The sequence below is a fragment of the Falco cherrug genome, chromosome W, assembly GCF_023634085.1.
Source record: "Falco cherrug isolate bFalChe1 chromosome W, bFalChe1.pri, whole genome shotgun sequence".
NCBI lineage: Eukaryota > Metazoa > Chordata > Aves > Falconiformes > Falconidae > Falco > Falco cherrug.
The window spans coordinates 16,506,620-16,525,720 of NC_073719.1; the positions used below are offsets into that span (position 1 = coordinate 16,506,620).

A 19,101-nucleotide genomic window follows, 5' to 3' on the forward strand; every position below is an offset into this window, starting at 1 on the left:
GCGCCCCTCCTCCTCGCCCTGGGTCCTCCCTCCAGGCGCCCCTCCTCCTCTCCATTTGCCCTGGAGTAGACAACATCACACCCATCCTGGGGAGATTTAAGCCCCAAAGAGCTCAGAACTGCCTGAAGCCAGCACAAAAGCCTACCTTCTCTCTGAGAGTTGCAATGTCCTTACACCCTCCCTGTCCTTCCCGTCTCGATCAGAAACCAAACAGGGGAAGCGGTGCACGCAGATACACAGAGAATACTGAATGGGACACACTGGCTCCTCTTCCAACTCCTTTATTGTCTCAAAGGTGTTTTCATTCTGTTGGAGGAAAAAGAGAGAAATATGTAGAGTCCCCAGGTTTATCCCTGGTAAGCACTTTCACATGTTCATTTAGTAAGGCAGATTAGATTGATTCCTCAGAGATTTTTATTTTTTTTTGGGGGGGGGGGGGAGGGCGGGGGAGGAGGGGATTATAATGAACTCATTCAGTTTTTAAATCAGGCTTAGGAGCCACAACTCACTGGCTACGAATACATGTACACACATGCGTGTACAGGACAGCACAGAATACTCTCTTTACTCATACGCCTCTGAAAAGACATTTTTTTTTCTATTATTTGTTGTTCTCTGCATCATTTATGGCTGGACTGCATGGACAAGATGGTTTTCTTAATTCTGTGAAAACACTTGCATCTATTGATGCCTGCACCTCTAAACATAGTGATATGGTCATACAGCCAAATCTGCAAAGCGGATTACTGTTCTTACACCATTCTGGGCATAGCAGGCATACCCATAGAAACACCCCTAACGGCCTAATGGTCATGCCTATTTACACATTTATTTCTGCTGTTTCATCCTCTGTAAAGAACAAGTGCTCCTTTCCTCGACCTGTCTCAGAACAAATCTGAATACTTAAGGAATTAAAACAGATGAGTCGGCCAAAGGAAAATTTAAACATACTTACTTTAACAAAGCCAAGGAGTTATTACTAAAATGCAGGCACTTTGACAGCAGGTATCTTACCAGTGCTGTGCAAAGTGACACAGAAAAGCCTCAAGAAAAATCTACTAGAGTTTGGGTCAATCCACTAAATCCCAGCACAATGGTTCAAGGGTAAGGGCACTTCAAAACAGAATGTGTCCTTAATCAAGTTAGGAAGAAGACAAAGAACATATCCTGCTGGGAAGATCATTAACGATTAGGAAAACTCGACCAGGCTACTATAAATTTGTCCCAGGTTAGAAAAGGCCAAGAATCTTTCAAAGGACACTACAAAAAAATAACATTTAAGACAAAAGGCAGTGTAGGACCAAATGGAATTAAAAGGAGTCCTAGAAAGTAAATCTTTCAGTGATAAGCAAGCAAGGCTAATAACAATCTAGGGCATAGAAAAGATTAGCTCAGCACCAGGATGCACAGCAGATAGGAGAGCAAATTAGTTCTGTCTTACCAAAAGGTAAATGGGGGGGGAATCTGTACTTAGTGTTTCTCTTTATTTTTCCTGCATCTAATTTTTAACTGTTAAGAGAAATAACACAAAAGCTTTATTTTTGCTAATGCCAGGCAACCAGAATCTGGAATTTAAATTAATCCTTTACACACTGCCATTTGGGGATCATTTCTACCAGATCCAACAAGGATACAAGGCATAGGACAAGAGGAAACGGCCTCAGGTTGCCCCAGGGGAGGTTTAGATTGGACATTAGGAAAAAATTCTTCACTGAAAGGGTTGTCAAGGACTGGAACCAGCTGCCCAGGGAAGTTTCAGGGTGGCCTCACCACCCCTGGAGGCATTTCAAAGAGGTGTAGATGTGGTGCTCAGGGACACAGTTTAGTGATGGACTTGGCAGTGTTGGGTTAATGGCTGGACTCAATGATCTTAAAGGACTTTTCCAACCTAAATGATTCTATGATTCTATGCTGTTCAAAGTGACCTACAGTCTTCCTTCAAAAAAGAGGGTTTATACTGCTGTTTCAATTGTTCTGGTTATCGGGTAATCCAGCCTCATAGCACTCTTTAAATTAAAGTTTACAAGCACCGAGATATTCCCCAGTGACTGCACTTTAGCTAGTTTGATATTAAGCTAGACATTTTTCTTAACGTGATTAGCAGCATACCTCAAGCTATGTTTGAACATATATTCTTAGGTGAATGGGAGATACTACCAGCTTTTCATTAGACAGAACATATGGGTATTTTAAAAAGCCAAACTCTAACAGAATACACAGCACAAGCATGTCTTTCTGCCAAGATATTTTCTATTAAGCAAATCAAATGCATATGTTCGGTCTCTCCCTCTTCTGTCCATACTTAAAATCCAGGCAAATTTGCAGAACAGCGCAAAGAGCAAGGTGTTAGAACTTAGAGAGAAGACCCACAACTTCTCTCGCACATGCTCTTCTGCTACCGGTAGCTACGTGCTTACCTTTGCACTCACATTTGTTACACAGCACACTTTGGTGCCCGGGAATTTGATTGATTTAGATTCGCCCTGACAGAAGGAAACCTTTTTTCTTAACCGTTTGACCTTGTTTCACTTCTAACTGGAAGATCAGTCCTGCCAGGAAGGAGAGGTGAAACCTCACGACAGCTGGAGGGTGAATAATCTCTCTTCAAACTCTAAAACTCTGCGTATGAAGTTTCCTTTACAATTTGTACTCCACCGGGCTATTAAAAATCTATGAAAAGCACAGCAAGAAATCAAGCCGCCCGCCAGTACAGAAGGTGCCAGCAGCTCCTCCTCGTTTCGCGAAAATCCAGCCCTCACCCTGAGGCTGCGGGACCAAATCCTGCGCAGCTGGAAGCGGCAGCGAGCCCTGGCCCCGGGGAAGGGCAGCTCAGCACCCTGCAAGGACGAGGCGCATCGCTCCGCTCCCCGCCACCCCGGGATGCCACACAGCCCCGGCGCCGGGCAGCGGCGGCAGCACGGGCTCGCTGACGGTAACGGCGACCCTCCTGCCTCCCCCGAACGCGTAACGAGAGGCGAAAGCACCGTCCGGGCCGGCGGGCAAAGCACCTGGAGCCGCATCTCCCACCCCGGCAGGCCCGCCACCCGCCGGGCCGCCACCCCCCTCGCACCCAGACGGGGGGCGAGCCCCGGGAAGGGCCGCTGCCGCACCGGGACGTCGCGCAGCCCCTCCGAGCGCCGAGCCCGGCCGGGGCTGGCAGCGACCGTCTCCTCGGGACCTGATGCTGCCGTCCAACGGCCGGATCCCATCGCCCGCCGCGCAACGGATCGAGCACCCGCACGGCCGAGGGACCAGCTACGCGTGTCTGCGGGGACGGGAGCTGGGGGGCAAACCCACAAAGCTAGCACAGCTCTTCGCGACAGGAAAATACTTTATACACCCGGAAAAACCGTTTACGATGACCTTTAGTCACACTTAACCCTCACTGGGTCTTACGAGCCTCGTCCCCATTTAAAGGCACAGCGGTCTTTACTTTCACTCAAGTGTTCATGCACAGTTCAAGTAATTTCTGTTTGGTCCCATTAACCAACTGGTTCTCCTTGAGCTTACCTTGTGCCCCAGCTTGCCCCATGGCGTCTGTTCCCCCTCCCGAGGCCGTGTGCTGCCAAGCGCCTGCGACACGCGCTGTCCCCCGGACCCGCTCCGCTGCTTCGCTGCAGACACATCTTGCCTCTACGCTGCCACTTAAGGCGCAGAGCTGCCTTCTGCTGACCACCGACGTGCAAGCCGTCGGTCCGCAACGCTTCCCGGGGCGCCGGGGGCTGCCTGCGGCGCGGCGCGGTGCGGGGCCGGGGGCGGCTCTGCGGGGGCTGCCGGCGGCTGAGGCGGAGCCGCGAGTGCGGAGCCGCGGCGCAGCCCCCGGGTTCGCCCCCTGCGCAGGGCTGCCCGCTCCCTTCCCTGCGCGCTCCCCGGCGCTCGCCGCCTCGCTCCGGCCTCTCCCGGAGAAGGGGTCCGCTCTCCGGCTGGCCAACGCCTGCCCCGAGCCGGGCACGGCCAGCGCCGCCGTCGCAGGAGCGTGTCGGGCCGAGGGGCGGCGGCGAAACGTCTCGAACCTCGGCAGCGACAGCCCCGACCGCGCGGAGACCCGGCAGCGAGCCCGGGCCCCCCGCGGGAGGCGGCTCCGGCTGACCGGCACCTTCACGCCGCACTCGCGGCCTCTGCCGCGGTCGTGCCCGTCCTCCGCAGCCGCTCGGGGGGCGCCCGTCACCCGCAGCTCCCCCGGCTCGCCCGCGCCGCTCCCGCAGCCGCCCCCGGGCAGGGCGGGGGGGGACGGCGGAGCCCTCCCCGGCTGCCGTGCGGGCTCTGCGGCCCGGGCACAGCGGCCCCGCCGGCGCACCCCGCAGCGAGCGCACCGCGGCGCGGGGGGGCGGGGGGCGGCCACCGGCTTCCAGCCGCCGGCTGGCCCCGACGGAGGGGCGGGCGGGGTCGCTCCAGCCCGCGGCACCGGTGCCGGACCGCCCGCCGGCCGGGAGGGGTGTCCCCCCGCGCCGGGTGGCCCCGCGCCCCCCGAGCCGCCCCCCTCTCGCAGCCCGGGCTGCTGCCGAGCTCCGCTGCCGAGAGCCCGAGCGAGATCGCTGCCCCCCGGGCCCCGGTGCCCACCCGGCGCTGGAAAAGCGCAGCCCCCTGCGGCGGGCTTACAGGCACCAGGGGCTGGGGGCTGCCTCTGCCTGCCTGTGCGGGTGTGTACACCGCATAACCCAGCGCTGACCCTACCTGCATGCACACGTGTGTGTGGCGGGCATGCCCGCTCGGCACGCGTGTGCCCACTGGAACACACTTCCTTGGCCGGAGCCGGGGGGGGCTGCAGCAGCCTCCCCTCTCTCCTGGGCTGGTACTGTAATAAGTAACTAAAGGGAATTTGCTGACCGACCAAGGTAAGCAAGAGGAAGGAACCCATCGTGGTGGCCTTAAGAACGTCCTGTTTAACAAGAAGAGACGTTTCCACCATGTTATCTTGCTGCACCAAGCATGGGAACGTCCTGTCTGACGAGAAACCAGGATAACAGAAGCAGCAGAGGGGCTACTGAAGGTGTCAGAAGCGACCTCGGGGAAGAGAAAAAGAGCTGCTCAGCTTGCTTGAATTTGCGCGCCGCTGGTGGAGCAGGAGACTCCCCGGCCGCCCAGCGCTGTTTTGCTTACTTGCCGCTTGCTTTAATAAATCACATTTTCTAATTGGCCAGTCTCTGTCATTTCATTGGACAGGTGAACTCTAACAATTTTGGTGCCGTGACTCGGATAAGGGCAATCTGGCCTGAGGTCCGTGGCAGGGGAGGCGCCCCGCTGGATAAGCGGCCCTTGTCAGGGTGCTTCTACGCCAAATCCTTTACCGACGAACCTCAAATGTGACAGTACGCAAATAAAACCGGTTACCCCATAACCTTTGTGCACGAAGCCCGAATGAAGACGCAGGACGCGTGAGTATAGGCCGGTTCACCGTTCGGTTGGGGCTGGGCATCCTGAAGCGTGCTTGTGTGCGACGCCCAGGGAGGGCGAAGTGAGTGCGGACCCTCAGTAGTGCGGTTTCCAGACCCCGCGAGGGGCTGCGCCACGAACCAGGGGAAGCGAGTGCGTGAGTGAAAGAAGGCGCCTCGGAAGACGGGACAGAGGAAAAGCAAGCCCTCTGATCCCATGGGTGGTTCTGGGGTCCAGATTAGGCTCCCACAGATACCACCGGAGAGTCCGCTAGGACTCATGGTAAAATTTTGGGATGCGTACCCTTCTAGGCAGGGTAAGAGTAAAGTAAGATTGATACACTACTGTATGGAAGTTTGGGGTGGGAAACAAATCAGGGGCGACCACCTCTACCGACCAGTCTTCGGGGCACCTGAAGACTGGATATGCCGGGCTTTGAATAGATATGTGAATTCAAAAGACCCCTTTTGCCCGGAGGAAAGTGAGTATGCTTCCTTATGGGTAGGGTCTGAAACTAGGGCCCTTTTCTGAAACTAGGGCCCTTTTGTTCCCGTTAAAAGAAAACAAAGGGGGGAAAAGAAGAAGAATAGAAGTGAGGATGAGATCCCTACCTCTCCCCCTGCGTATATACCTCCACCGCCCCCCCCCACCCCCCGCAGCAGCCCTTACCACCTCCCTCCCTCCCCTCCCGCTGCTATCTAGACCCTGTGAAAGTGTTAAAGTATCGGGGTGAGTTTGTACAAAGCCCCGTCGCCCCTCGAAGGTGCGGCTGAGCCCTGCGGGACGCATGGCAGGGTGTTTGCTGTTTGCCTGCGAAGGCATGGTATGTAAGAACGCAGACTTAAAGCAACAAGGAGCAGATTTGCATTCAGGGTCAGAAAGAGTTAAAACAGAAGTGCTGTAGCAGAGGCAGGCTTGTGCAACCTGCAGAGCAGGAAGAGCATCTCCTGCCCCGAACCCTTCTGCTGGTGGGGAGGAGGGGGTTGCTCTTGCTGACAATTGAGCAGAAGGACCTGACAATGTCACCCCGATTGCTGCAGCATTTGCAGCACAACAGGACCGGTAACGGCCCCTCTAGGGCAGGCAGCGGGTCTGAGGAGAGTGAAGGTGAATCTCGGATGGGGAAATTTAGATGTTGGAAAGTTGGTTGTGAATAGGCCTGGATAGAGGTTTGAGTTGATTTTCACTAAGGTAATCGTGATGTAGAAAAGTTGATAGAAGGAACAGGGAACACGTATAGAAGGTAAGAGAAGAAGAGCTGGGCAGAAGTGAAAGAGTGAATCCCTCTCCTATGGGATCGGATCACTGTGCATATTGTAGGGAAAGTGGACACTGGAAGCGAGATTGCCCTGAGCTAAAGAACCAGCAAGGCGTTCTGGCGAACTAGGGACTAGGAAAAATGAGGTGGAATTTTTAGTGAATGCAAAACCAACTTATTTGATGTTAAACTTCAGTGAAAAGTATTTGTTACAGTTGTGGGGGAGCTGCTGGCCACCAGGAAAACATCCTGAAACCTTTAAAATACAAACTAAGAAAACAATAAGAATGCTAAATTCACCAAAATCTTTGTTGGGATGAGATTTATTAGAAGGTCTGGACGTTTAAAGAAGGAGAAATGAAACTAAAGGCTAAAAATAATCAATTAATTGAAATCTTGAGCTTATCTTTAATTCAACAGAAAAGTGGAAAAGAAGACCTCCCTGAAGTAAAAAAAATCTATAACCAGGTATATCTGGAAATAAATTCCAGGTAAGGCAAAAAAAATGCTTTACCTGCTACAGTAAAAATGATAAGGGGAAGGCCTGTCTAGTTCAGGTAAAACAATATCCCTTGGTCAGCAGGGCTGTAGGGGATATTGGCATGAAAACTGAAATAAAATACACTCTGTAGTAGTTCTACTAATGTAAATCTGTGTGTTTTGCCATGACAGTGACTTGTTATGGGATGTGCAGATGAAACTCTGCATTGACCACGAAGTACAAGGAATAAGGTTGGTCAGGTGCCTCCTACCATAGTCAAGGGCAAGACTGGGTTGGCCTCTGTGTTTGCCACCAAGAAGAATCTTGAGCTCCGCTGTTGGCTGCAACCCAGTAGGCGTTGAGCGGTGGGAACATGTGCCATGCCAGACCTTGATGTGAGGAATGGCCCCCGCTGTTATAAGAGGGTCATCCAGGAAGGAAGAACGTAAGATGACCCATTGAGGCACTGATTTGGAGATTGGAAACTGCCTGGCTGACCACGAGGCCAGACGAGCAGCAGAGAAAGTAGGAAAAGAGGAATTACCCTTAATGCCAGACGGTAAATTCCAAACTGTAAGTGCAGATCAGGAACCAAACTATTCTAAAGAAGACCTAAAGCTAATTCAGGACATGAATCGTAAAATAAAATTAAATAAGTGGGCTTATTTGGCAGATGGCCGTATAGTGGTACCATCCAATTTAATATGGACCACAGCCCTAACAGAATATAATAAGACTCATTGGGGAGCTGATACTTTATATAAAAGGCTAAATCAAAAATTGATAGGGCAAAACTTATACCGTACAATAAAGCAGGTGACTCAGCAACGCGAAGTGTGTTTACATAATAATCCCAATGTAACAAATAGAATAAAACTAGTGAACATTAGTAGACGAAATTATCCAGGATAACAGTGGCAAGTTGATTTTTCTGAACTCCCAAGAAAAAGGGGGTGCCAATATTTATTAGTTATGACTGATACATTTTCAGGTTGGCCAGAAGCTTTTCCTTGTCAAACAAAGCAAGAGAGGTAATGAAGGGATTGTTGAATGAGATTATTCCCCGTTTTGGGGTACTGGCAACAATCTCTTCTGACAGAGGCTCACACTTTTGTGACAAAACAATACAAGTGAGTACAGTGTTAGGAATAGATTGGCAATTACACACTCCTTATAGGCCTCAAGCAAGTGGACAAGTGGAAAAAATGAACCGTTTAATTAAAAACAAATAGCAAAAATAAGGCAAGAAACAAATCTAACTTGGCTACAATCTCTCCCTTTAGCATTATTAAGAATCCGAACTAAGCCAAGGACAAAGGAAAATTTAAGCCCTTTCGAAATAGTATACAGGAGACCATATCAGTTACAATTTGCTGAACAAGATCTGAGACAGCTGGGAGAGGGATATTTGTGTGAATATGTGAAGGCCCTCCAGGGACAATTAGAGGTTATAAATAAACAGATATTGGGAGCAAGGGCCAGGGGGTTAGATCAACCAATCCACTCCTTTAAAACTGGTGACTATATGTATATAAAGACTTCTTCAGGGAAACCTTTAGAAGAAAAGTGGGAAGGACCCTATCAGGTGCTGCTGACAACCTTCACCGCCGTCAAGATAAGAGAACAACCAGCCTGGATTCACTACTCTTGGACAAAGAAGGCTTCTGAGAAATCACGGGCTGTCACCTCAGCAGGACCCATGAAACTACGATTTATTAGATCATAATTGTAATAGTAATAATTTTTTAAATTTTAATAACTTCTAGAAACACAATGGACTGTCAAAAGGATCAGGGATATTTGTGTAGAGTTATTCTGATCTTAATTGTAATAGCTGTAGAGATGTTAGAAACTGAAACATGGATAAACAATACCCGTCTTCAACACTCCAAAGAATTGTTAATGCCACGAAAGCTAAGGAATGCTGGATACGTACCTCTCTTCCTAAGGGAGGCCTGATAACACCCCTGTATGGGGTGGCCTCCCAAAACTGGAATTATCTAGATGGCAAATGGCCTACATGGCCAGACTTTTGGAAAAAACCAACCTATGGTGGAGGATATTACCTATTTGATAATAAAACTTATAAGTTGGGTCCCAGGTTTGATTTACAAATATTAAACCTAACCACCACAGTAGTTATGAAAAGTGATAATAACTGTCATTAGAAAGCTAAAACAAGACAGGAGGAACATGTCCTGGAAAGCCAGGACAAAATACTTGTTCCCAATCTGATGGATGGAATGATTAAACAGACATCCATAAGATATGGAACACGGTGCAGATCCTGCATGAAATTACTAAAGACAATTTCTCATGGAGTTTGAAACTATATGGAACAAACTGACTTCGTGGTTACCTAATTTGGAATGGTTAAAGCATGCTTTTGTTATAATACTTATTGTAATAGTTTTAGGAATAATATGTATATTACTTCAATGTTTTGTTTGGTGCTGTCAAGGAATGATCATAAGGCATAATGATTTTTGTAGTTGCAAAAGAATTTGCAGAAGTTGTTAGAAAAGGGGGGAATGAATAGCGAATGCTGTACCACTTATCTAAAGGATGACGCACCTACGTTTAGTTAAAAGTCGGGAGATGTCCGAGGACCCTTACTGCCACATGACGGATGCACAGACTGCTAAGTCCTTGGGTTGGTTATCTTCAGAAGGGACATTCTGTCTTAGATTCCTGTTGTACATGCAACGTGGCGAAGACAAAGACTTTAAACATGGCCCCTGAGGAATAGACTCTGCAGGCACGAGATACGTAAATGAATTCCCAGAACTGGAATGAATATGTAAACAATTTCTTGGAAAACTAATGAATAGGTCTGAGTAGCTTGTATAAGGGGGGGACTGAAAAGTCACCTCGGGGTGCATGACTTTGGCGGAGCGATCCCCCATGCACCCAGCGCTGCCGAATAAAGATAACCTCCGCTCGCCTGCGTATTGCTGACTGATTCTTCAAATCAGTAGCAAGTCTGGTACTGCCTCTGTCTTAAATAGAGGACACCATGGTCAACTCAATGTCTTTAATCAGCATTATGTAAAACAAATCCAGGAAAATATAAATTATTTACTAAATTTTTCCATTTCCTGTGTTTTCTGTTTTTTTAATGATGAAAGCTAGATTTAGATACACCATTTACTTTCCTTTGTAAAGGTTGCTTCCAGTTTGTTAGGCTAAACCACAAGCAGCCAGAATATGAGAGAATGGGGACTTCCCGATGATGACAGCTAAAAATTTAGTTAACAGAAAATTAGTTAAGTGAACTGTCACTCAGTCTGTCTCTTCATTTGTTAAGCTAAGACAGAACATACTGATAAGCAGCTTTTTTTCCTCTTATTAACTCATAGGATAGTGGTACATTATTTAACTTTTCATTAGCCCAATACTGTACTTTTGTGATAGAGTCCACAGTATAAACCAAATTTTCCACTCTGCGTGTTTAAGGGGTTAAATTCTATGGTGGAAAGATTCTAGACAGCAACCTTAATCCTAGAAAAAAAAAATCTAAGCTTAAATTAAGCTCTGAAATTCACAGTTAAGGTACCTAAACAACATTTGAGCTTCGTAATAATGAGTATTAAGTCTACTATAGTAGCAGCTACTAAGAAGTTTCAAATGCTATGCCAGGTACTTACCTGTCCAAAAAAGGTTGTTAGACAATTATTTTTTAAAATCTTTGTTTACATTGAATGCCATTAATTACCACCTTCTTCTGCAGATATACTTCATGAAACTAAAAAATGGATTAACCATTCCTGCTCAGCATTAGTCACTTGTCCAAAGGAAGATGAATACAAATTCCATGTTATAATCTTAATGAAGAAAAAAATTATATGGATTTATGGTCAACTGTCAATTCCCATCTTTATTAAAAGATATGAGAAGGAACAAACAGATAACATTTAAGATCTTATCAGTTGTAATCCCATACACTCCATACAGCCCCTTGGGGTGGGGGATGGATGTGTGGGAACAAATGTTTTCCTCTAAGGTGCAATTTCAAAGAGGGAACAGCCCTCATTAACCATTAATCAAATGGCGTAAAACCAGCCTAGATAAAACAAACATTACATCACCAGCCTAAAAATCAAGTTATAGAATCATAATATCTAAGGGATATTAATTTTTATTAATGAGAATGTTCTGATAACAGGCCAGACTGACAGAAACCAACGCCTAGGCTGGCAGACACATGGTGATTCAGACATGCGCCCAGGCACCAAGCTACTCAAGGGGCTGTTCTTTTGTCTCAGTATTTTGACATGCTGTTGGAACGGAAAGTAGTCTTAAATGGCGGTAATGGCCAATTTTTTAAGAATTTTTCTTTCATTATTACATCTCAGCATTTCCACCCTACCAGAATTAAAATGTACGATACGAGGCTGTTTCTGCAGGTACATACTTGTTCCATATCAAAAAAGTACTGCACAGATCATGTTTTTAAGGCATTACGATTATTGGAATGAAACTATCTTAAAGCCTTGTCCTCTCCCATATTTACTTTCCAATCCAGGCCTAACTCTTCTTGCCTTATCTCCAAGACACCATCAATATGCATTGCTATGCGTTTGGCATATTCCAGGCACAACACTCTCCAAGCTGCTTGTACCTCTCTACTGCACCGCCAGCAAGGGGATATATTATTACATGAGCTCCTATCCTCACCACTGCCAGGTGAAGCCAAACCACCCCATAATTCTGCCATAAACACCAACACATTTTACTTTCCTGAAAATGCAAAATATTTATCTATATCTTGTCACCTGTAACTTGCAAGGTACTTCTAAATGCCGCACTGCGTATTTACTTATATATTGTACCTATGAACATGTCTACCTTTACATGTAGCACTTCCAATTTATATTCACAAGGTTTTGTATTAGGTCTTTCGCGTTAGGTCATTTCTCCCTGTAAATACCAAGAAAATGTTACATTCCAATACTACCTTCCTAAGCCTCCAATATTTCTCCCAAGATAATACCATGTACATCGTTATTTCTTCACACACATTATTAATGAAATTACAAAATCAAAAGAAGGTGAAACTTTTCTGCTTCTTTAATTACCAATAACATATTTTTCATCACCATGTTGACTAGGCACAAAGAACGTGCCTCACTATGCTAAACACTATGCAACAAACAGGTAATCCCTGGAATAAAGCAATCCGTATACACCAAAATAACAAATGGATACAGACCAACACATACACACACACACACACACAAATCTTTGAAAAGTGTACTTTATATTTTTTTGTATATCCGCACATCACTAGTCTGAGATACCAAAATTCACACACACAGAAACAGAGACCCAAGAGCAACTAGTATGTGAACTTGCAGCTTATCTGTTGCCACACTGCATTGGCCTACCTACATACACTCACTTTTTTTTGAAGAACAACTAAGGAAATCTGCCTCATATTTGTAAATGAAGAATTCAGCAATCAGACACCTTTGTTATGGCACTTGCCAACTATACAGGTGAAATAACTTCCCATCCACCTTCACACAAACTGTTTAACATTGACTTTCGTCTGATGTTAAAACCCAAAAGAAGCAAACAACCCTTACAGGCACTTACTGTGTTTACAGATGGATCAGGCAAATCACATAAATCTGTTCTCCTACGGTGGGATGATCAACGGAGACGATGGGACTCGGACATAGAGACAGTCTCCGGTTCACCTCAAACAGTAGAACTGAATGCAGTTGTTCGTGTTTTCCGAAGATGGAACGTACCACTCAACCTTGTTACTGATTCCGCTTATGTTGCAGGTATTGTTACACGAGCCGAAGCTTCTGTGCTGTGGAGTGTTTCACATTCACAACTTTTTACCCTGTTACAGGAACTTGTTTTCCTTTTGGACTCTCGATCTGCGCCTTATTTTGTTATGCATATTAGATCGATCTCACACCTCACTACCTGGTTTTCTTGCAGAAGGCAATCGACGAGCTGATCTATTGACGTTACCAGTTCAAGTACTGCCAGACCGCATTGCACAAGCTAAACTAAGTCACTCTTTTTTCCATCGAAATGCTGGAGCTCTTAAACGACAGTTTGACCTTACTTCTCAACAAGCGTCAATTATTATTGCTGTCTGTCCTGATTGTCAAAGACATTCTTTCCCATCAGTTGCTGCAGGAGTTAACCCTAGAGGATTACAAAGCCTACCATTATGGCAAACAGATGTCACACATTATTCTGAATTTGGTAACCTTAAATATATCCACTCTTCCACTGATACATTTTCAGGTGCCTTGTTTGCCTCTTGTCACACAGGAGAAAAGGCACGAGATGTTTGTAGACTTTTAATGCGTGCTTTTGCTACTTTGAGTATTCCCTCAAAGATCAAGACAGATAATGGTCCAGCTTATGTTTCAACAACTATAAAAACCTTTTTTGCCCTATGGGGTATAACTCATATTACTGGCATTCCTCATTCCCCCACTGGTCAATCTCTCATTGAACGGTCTCATCAGTCTCTAAAACGTCTATTGCAACAACAAAAAGGGGGAATGGGAATGGCTATTCCGGAGGAACGGTTACAGAAAGCATTGTATGTTTTTAATTTTTTAAATTGTTCTTTAATAGATAACAACCCACCGATAGTTCGACATTTCACTGCAAATACCTCTTTCGAGGCACGGGTTAAAGCCCCAGTATTGGTCCGAGATCCAGAAACAGGTAAAATTATGGGACCACATCCTCTTGTTACATGGGGAAAAGGTTATGCTTGCGTCTCCACAGAAAAAGGACCCAGATGGATCCCAGCAAAGAATGTACGACCTTTCCGTGAACCTTTACCGCAGACAACTGATACCGACACCGACCCTACAGAATGAAATAAAAACTGCGTGAGGATTTCTGTTTTGCATTAATGTCAGGTAAACAAATTCAGGATATAGCATCTAGATTTTGCTTTTTACAGCGCTTGGAATGGACAATATCGCCCTGGATTAAACCACTTAACAAAGGTAATACGATTGGACCAGACCAGATCCCCAACGCGCTGACGGCACCACTAGCAGATATTATCTTCCCTTACATCGACTTTCAACGACACTGTCATGAGCCAGATTGGACAGCGTCTCGATTTCTACAGTTATGTTGCTATGAACACGGACCATTCTGTCGACCGTGGATCAAGATTCATTGTGAACTCTGTGATCACGATCGCTGGCGAGTTGTAAGACTAAAGGACAGATGGGGTCATCGGATGTGTTCTGAGTGTAATAATCAAATATTAAGGTTTAATCAGATACAGTGGGCTGAATGTTTTATGGGAAAACCTCTTTTGGAATTAGAGGGAGTTATAGGGTTAGGTTCTGAGATTTTGTCAAACTTAGTGTTTGCAAATTTTTTATCATTGATTGAAAGCCTAGAAGTACGGGCTATTGCACGGTTGTTGTTTCAATATATTGCATTAGCAAGCAGAATTTATATTATTAACAAGAACATTATTGTAGGATTAGAGTGTGGACAATCAATTGCAGTGCCTCGGTCATGGACAGTACGACCAGAAAAATGGCTGGTTGTAAAAAGACGATGGAAAAAGAAAAGGAGAAACAAGCATTGTCAGTAATATGGATAATGATGTTCACATCTGGACCTTGGCCTATTGAAGGTAGCTCTTATCCCCCTTTTCTACCAAAGGTAAATGTTTGGGTCACGTTGGCGAACTTGACTGGACAGGATACTCTGTGTCTTGCTATGGCCACTCCGGATCAGCCTTTTTCCACCTGTCTTGTGGGCTTACCATTAGATGAATGGCCTGTATTAGGGACCTTCAAAGTCTTTTTCCACCCAAAAACGTATCAAAAAATGTGACAGACAATTAGGATGTATGGATACCCCATCTCCCATGGCCACTTTGGAACCACAAGAAATTGAACTCCTTGGTTCAGTAAAAATGGATTTTTGCATAAAATTTAACTACACGGAAAAGAATCAATCTAGGGCATGGGACGTTTCCCCTATTCATCCTGTTTTTAGAAGTGCAAGTATCTGGTGTAATTACACTGCTAACAACTTGTCTAAATCTAGCAATGCTCCGCTCTCACTACCTGCTGGAGTATTTTTTATTTGTGGTGATCGAGCATGGCCTGTCATTCCTTCTCATATAAAAGGAGGTCCACGTAGTTTAGGGCGACTTTCCATCCTGACTCCTAACACATCTATGATTTTACAACATCGCTACTCTCGAAGGACAAAGCGTGGCGTTCATGCATTTGCCTCCGATTGTGATGATAACGTGCAATTTTGGTCCTTTGGCCAACGCTTTACTGCATCTCTTCTGTAGCCTGGAGCTGCTGCAGGAAAGGCTCTAGCGACATTAGATAAGCTTGGCTGTTGGCTTGCCAAACAAACTAATGCCACAAGCAGTGCCCTGTCTGGTCTTTTATTAGATGTTGATAGTGTTCGCCACGCGACATTACAAAATAGAGCTGCAATAGATTTTTTGCTTCTGGCACAAGGTCACGGTTGTGAAGAGTTTGAAGGGATGTGTTGCATGAACCTTTCAGATCATTCGGAATCAATTCATGCTAGCATCCAAAGATTGAAGGATGGAGTTTCTCATCTTCAACAAAGTGGTACTTGGGATTGGTTAGATAAACTGTTTAGTGGTTGGGGCATTTCAGGATGGTTAAGAAGTTTAGTGAAGATGATTATATATGCTTTAGTTGCTTTTTTGTTTGTTTTATTACTTATACCTTGTCTTTTACAAGGCTTACAAAAATTAATAACTCATTCGATTTCAGGGGTTCTTTTTGTGCAACAGGAAGGGGGAGATGTAGGACAAGGCCTCAAGGACAAGAGTCCAAGTACTGACAGCCTGATGAATAGAGACTTGTTAGAACTTGTAGGGCACAAGCCCTGGGAACAAAGGAGCAAGCTAACTGCAGACCCCTGAGCCGTCACAGTTGAGGAGGCAGCCAGACAGACAAAGAGGAACAAGTAGCCAGATAAGGGAATGGATAGTGCCGATAAGGAACTTTATTAATTAAGAAAGTCACGTAGGAAGAAACCCCCTAATCTTAGAACAGGAATTGTTGCTATGACAAGGTAAACTAATCAGTTCCTATTGTTCTAACGGTGTGCCTTAAATGTCAACCAATCAGTGTTTTTACGCTTAAGATTTAACCAATCAGTGTGTAATATGTAGAAGGTAGAAACGTATATAATTGTAAGAAAATCACTAATAAATGGACAACTTGCTTGCATCAAGCTGCGTCCCGTCTCTTCATTCGCCGCAGTTTGGATTTTTTTTTATTTTTTTTTTCAGTTCAATAACTGAAGAATCGACAACTAATTCTACCTTCTGAGGACTAGACTAATCTATAACCTGGTATTATACAACTGGAAAAATGAAATGCGTGCGCCTGCCTTAAAGTGTCTTTCAGTTCATTTTATCGTATCATGGCAGCATATGAACTTAAAACAGTTACTGCCTAATTTTTTTTCTTTTACAAAACATAGCACAATTCTTTAGCTATGATTCTAAACAGCACTTCCTAGAATCACTGAAAAAAGGTACCACAGTTTAAAAAAAAATATCTGAAAGGCTATCTTGAAGTAAAGGGGTCTTCAAAGCTTTCACTGCATTAGCTTGAACCTTAAGAAACCGTTTCCTGAACTATCTTGACTAAAAAATTAGATCAGTTTTAATTTCTATTCTCCTGAAGAGGCAGAAAGAAGACTAATGCAGTTACCTGTTACCACTGCTGTTACCACTAGACAAACTTCACCTTTTTTTTCTTTCATCAGCTTTTGAGTGCTTGACTCCTCGACATAGTCTTCACTGATCCAACTTAATTCTCTCAAGAACAATGTCCTCCACTCTCACATCTTGCTAACTCCTCTCCTTGGAGAGACAGGAAAAGGAATATAGTGCACTGAGGTCGCCTTTCGAATTATTTCATAATAAAAAAAAATAATATTGGTGTGAGGCATTAAAAAACCCACATGTTTTCATTAAGTACCCTGCTTCATTTACAAGAACGTAGCTTCCTTTTGATACTGGCTTTTTGGCCATTTGCAACTGAACACTTAGAAAGAGAAATCTGGACAATTGCATTCCTAACCAATATTCTTTTTCATTTTGCTTTCAAAAGGTGTCTCCGGATTGGAGAAGTTACAGTTCAAAGTTATAATGAACACTCCTGATAGTCTGTAAAAATTTCATCATTATCCCAAATCACATCGGCCACACTTACATTTAGGAATCCCATTTGAAGTCTGCCATGTAAACCTAAGCATGTTTTCCTGAGGCATTGCCTAACTACATAGCAAACACCGCTATCATATGCAGTTCAGTGTAACACCATGTTTCTTGTGGTTTTGACATTTCAGCACTTGTTCATTAGGAAATTCAAACCCCACTGCCATTAGATGCTACAAGATAGAAGAATGCAGTTTAGTTACACTGTGAGTGACAGACAATTTTTGATGTCTTGATTCTCTGTTACTAATCTCTCAAATGAAGCATAACGTAGAACTCCACAGTACATCACAGTACTTCAGTGATTTCATTTATCATAAAAACCCCGTTCATTGTTTTAAAACACATTCTATACATAGCTTTTTAGCAAACCTGTGGTTTGAAACATGACATTATGAGAAAAGGAAAAGCTAATTAGACTTCATGTTAAAGTAAGCATCTTTAATGAAGCCAGTTTAAAAGTTTTCCCTTGTGTGGATGTTGTCATCTGGTTCTATCTCAGTCAGCTCATAAGGTAGAAGAGAGAAATCATAATTTATTATGCCAAATTACAGAAAAAGGCATAGCTTGGTCCTAAGACAAAAGTCCCACATATGAATAGTAAAGGTCACAAGTTTAATTCTTTTAATGAAAAAAATTAAAATTACGATAAAAGGAATAAAGATCATGCTAGACTGACAAGAAACTTTCAACCTCCAGAGATTCTTGAATGTTTTAAAATTTTCACTTCCACATAACCAAACAATGTGACCTCTTTCCCTCTCATCTCAGGAGCTACACAACCATCATTAAACACACCCTAACTCATTGCAGGGGACACTACTTCCACCTGAAGGGACAGAGTGCTTTTATACAAGTGGTTCTGTTAAGGAAACACAAATCAGCATTCTCAGAAACTCCAACTACCCTTGCAGTCTGCATCCTGTGAAAGTGCTACCTGGAGTGTCATGTACCTCCAACAGTGCTGTGCAGAAACAGCACTCCAGGAAACCTCAGTGTTGTACCAGCTGCCTCGTGGCTTCCTGCTAGCAGATATCCAACAGATTCTTTCTAGCATCAGCAGGCATAGGATTCATGGGAAGAAAAGCAGAGAAAGGTGTATTTCCATAAACCTGTTTCTCCTGCATACTCTTTTTATGCATTCATAAAGAAGTCAGATCAAGCACAGAAACGACCACAGAATTCGGAGAAGAGGGTGGATGGAATACATGAAAATAAAGATGCTTTACTATGTCTAATATTGCTTTCCTTTTCATTGAAGGCTTATAAATACTGTCCCATCTACTCCAATAATACTCAGACTATTAATATATTCAACATACATTTCATTATGCAGAGATGATATATTCTAAATTAGTATTTCTGAGAAGCCAAAACAATTGTGACTGTGCATAGTTGGACTTCGTAGCTTGGCTCCATGAGAACTGAATGGCTAAGTGGTTTTGTTCCATCCTTATCAGGGACAAGATTCATTACACCATCTCTGCTCCTACTGAGGTTTCAAGTAGGAAGTACAGAAGCCATCCATGACAACAGCTAACTGCTTTCCAGAGCAACGAGAAATTTTATTTGCAATGAAACACCGCAATTCACAAGAGATAGCCTGATATTTAGGGATCATAGAGAATACTATGCTGGATCAGGCAAGGTCCCACATGTGATCAAGTGGATTACTGCAAAAGCTTCCCCAAATGCTCCAGCATATTCAGTCTGGGCCTGCACTTTGGCCTCCCTCCATGACTCTTCTTTACA

At 44.7% G+C, this 19,101-nt stretch overlaps 1 long non-coding RNA gene across 1 annotated transcript; it reads right to left on the reverse strand.

Annotated features, from left to right (window-relative positions):
• Positions 1 to 265: 265 nt before the first annotated feature.
• Positions 266 to 3,614, reverse strand: LOC129734510 (uncharacterized). The gene is made up of 2 exons (XR_008730082.1): positions 3,511 to 3,614; positions 266 to 306 (listed from the first exon to the last, which is right to left on the reverse strand). It is a non-coding gene; the product is annotated as an uncharacterized LOC129734510 (long non-coding RNA).
• Between the last annotated feature and the right edge of the window lie 15,487 nt (positions 3,615 to 19,101).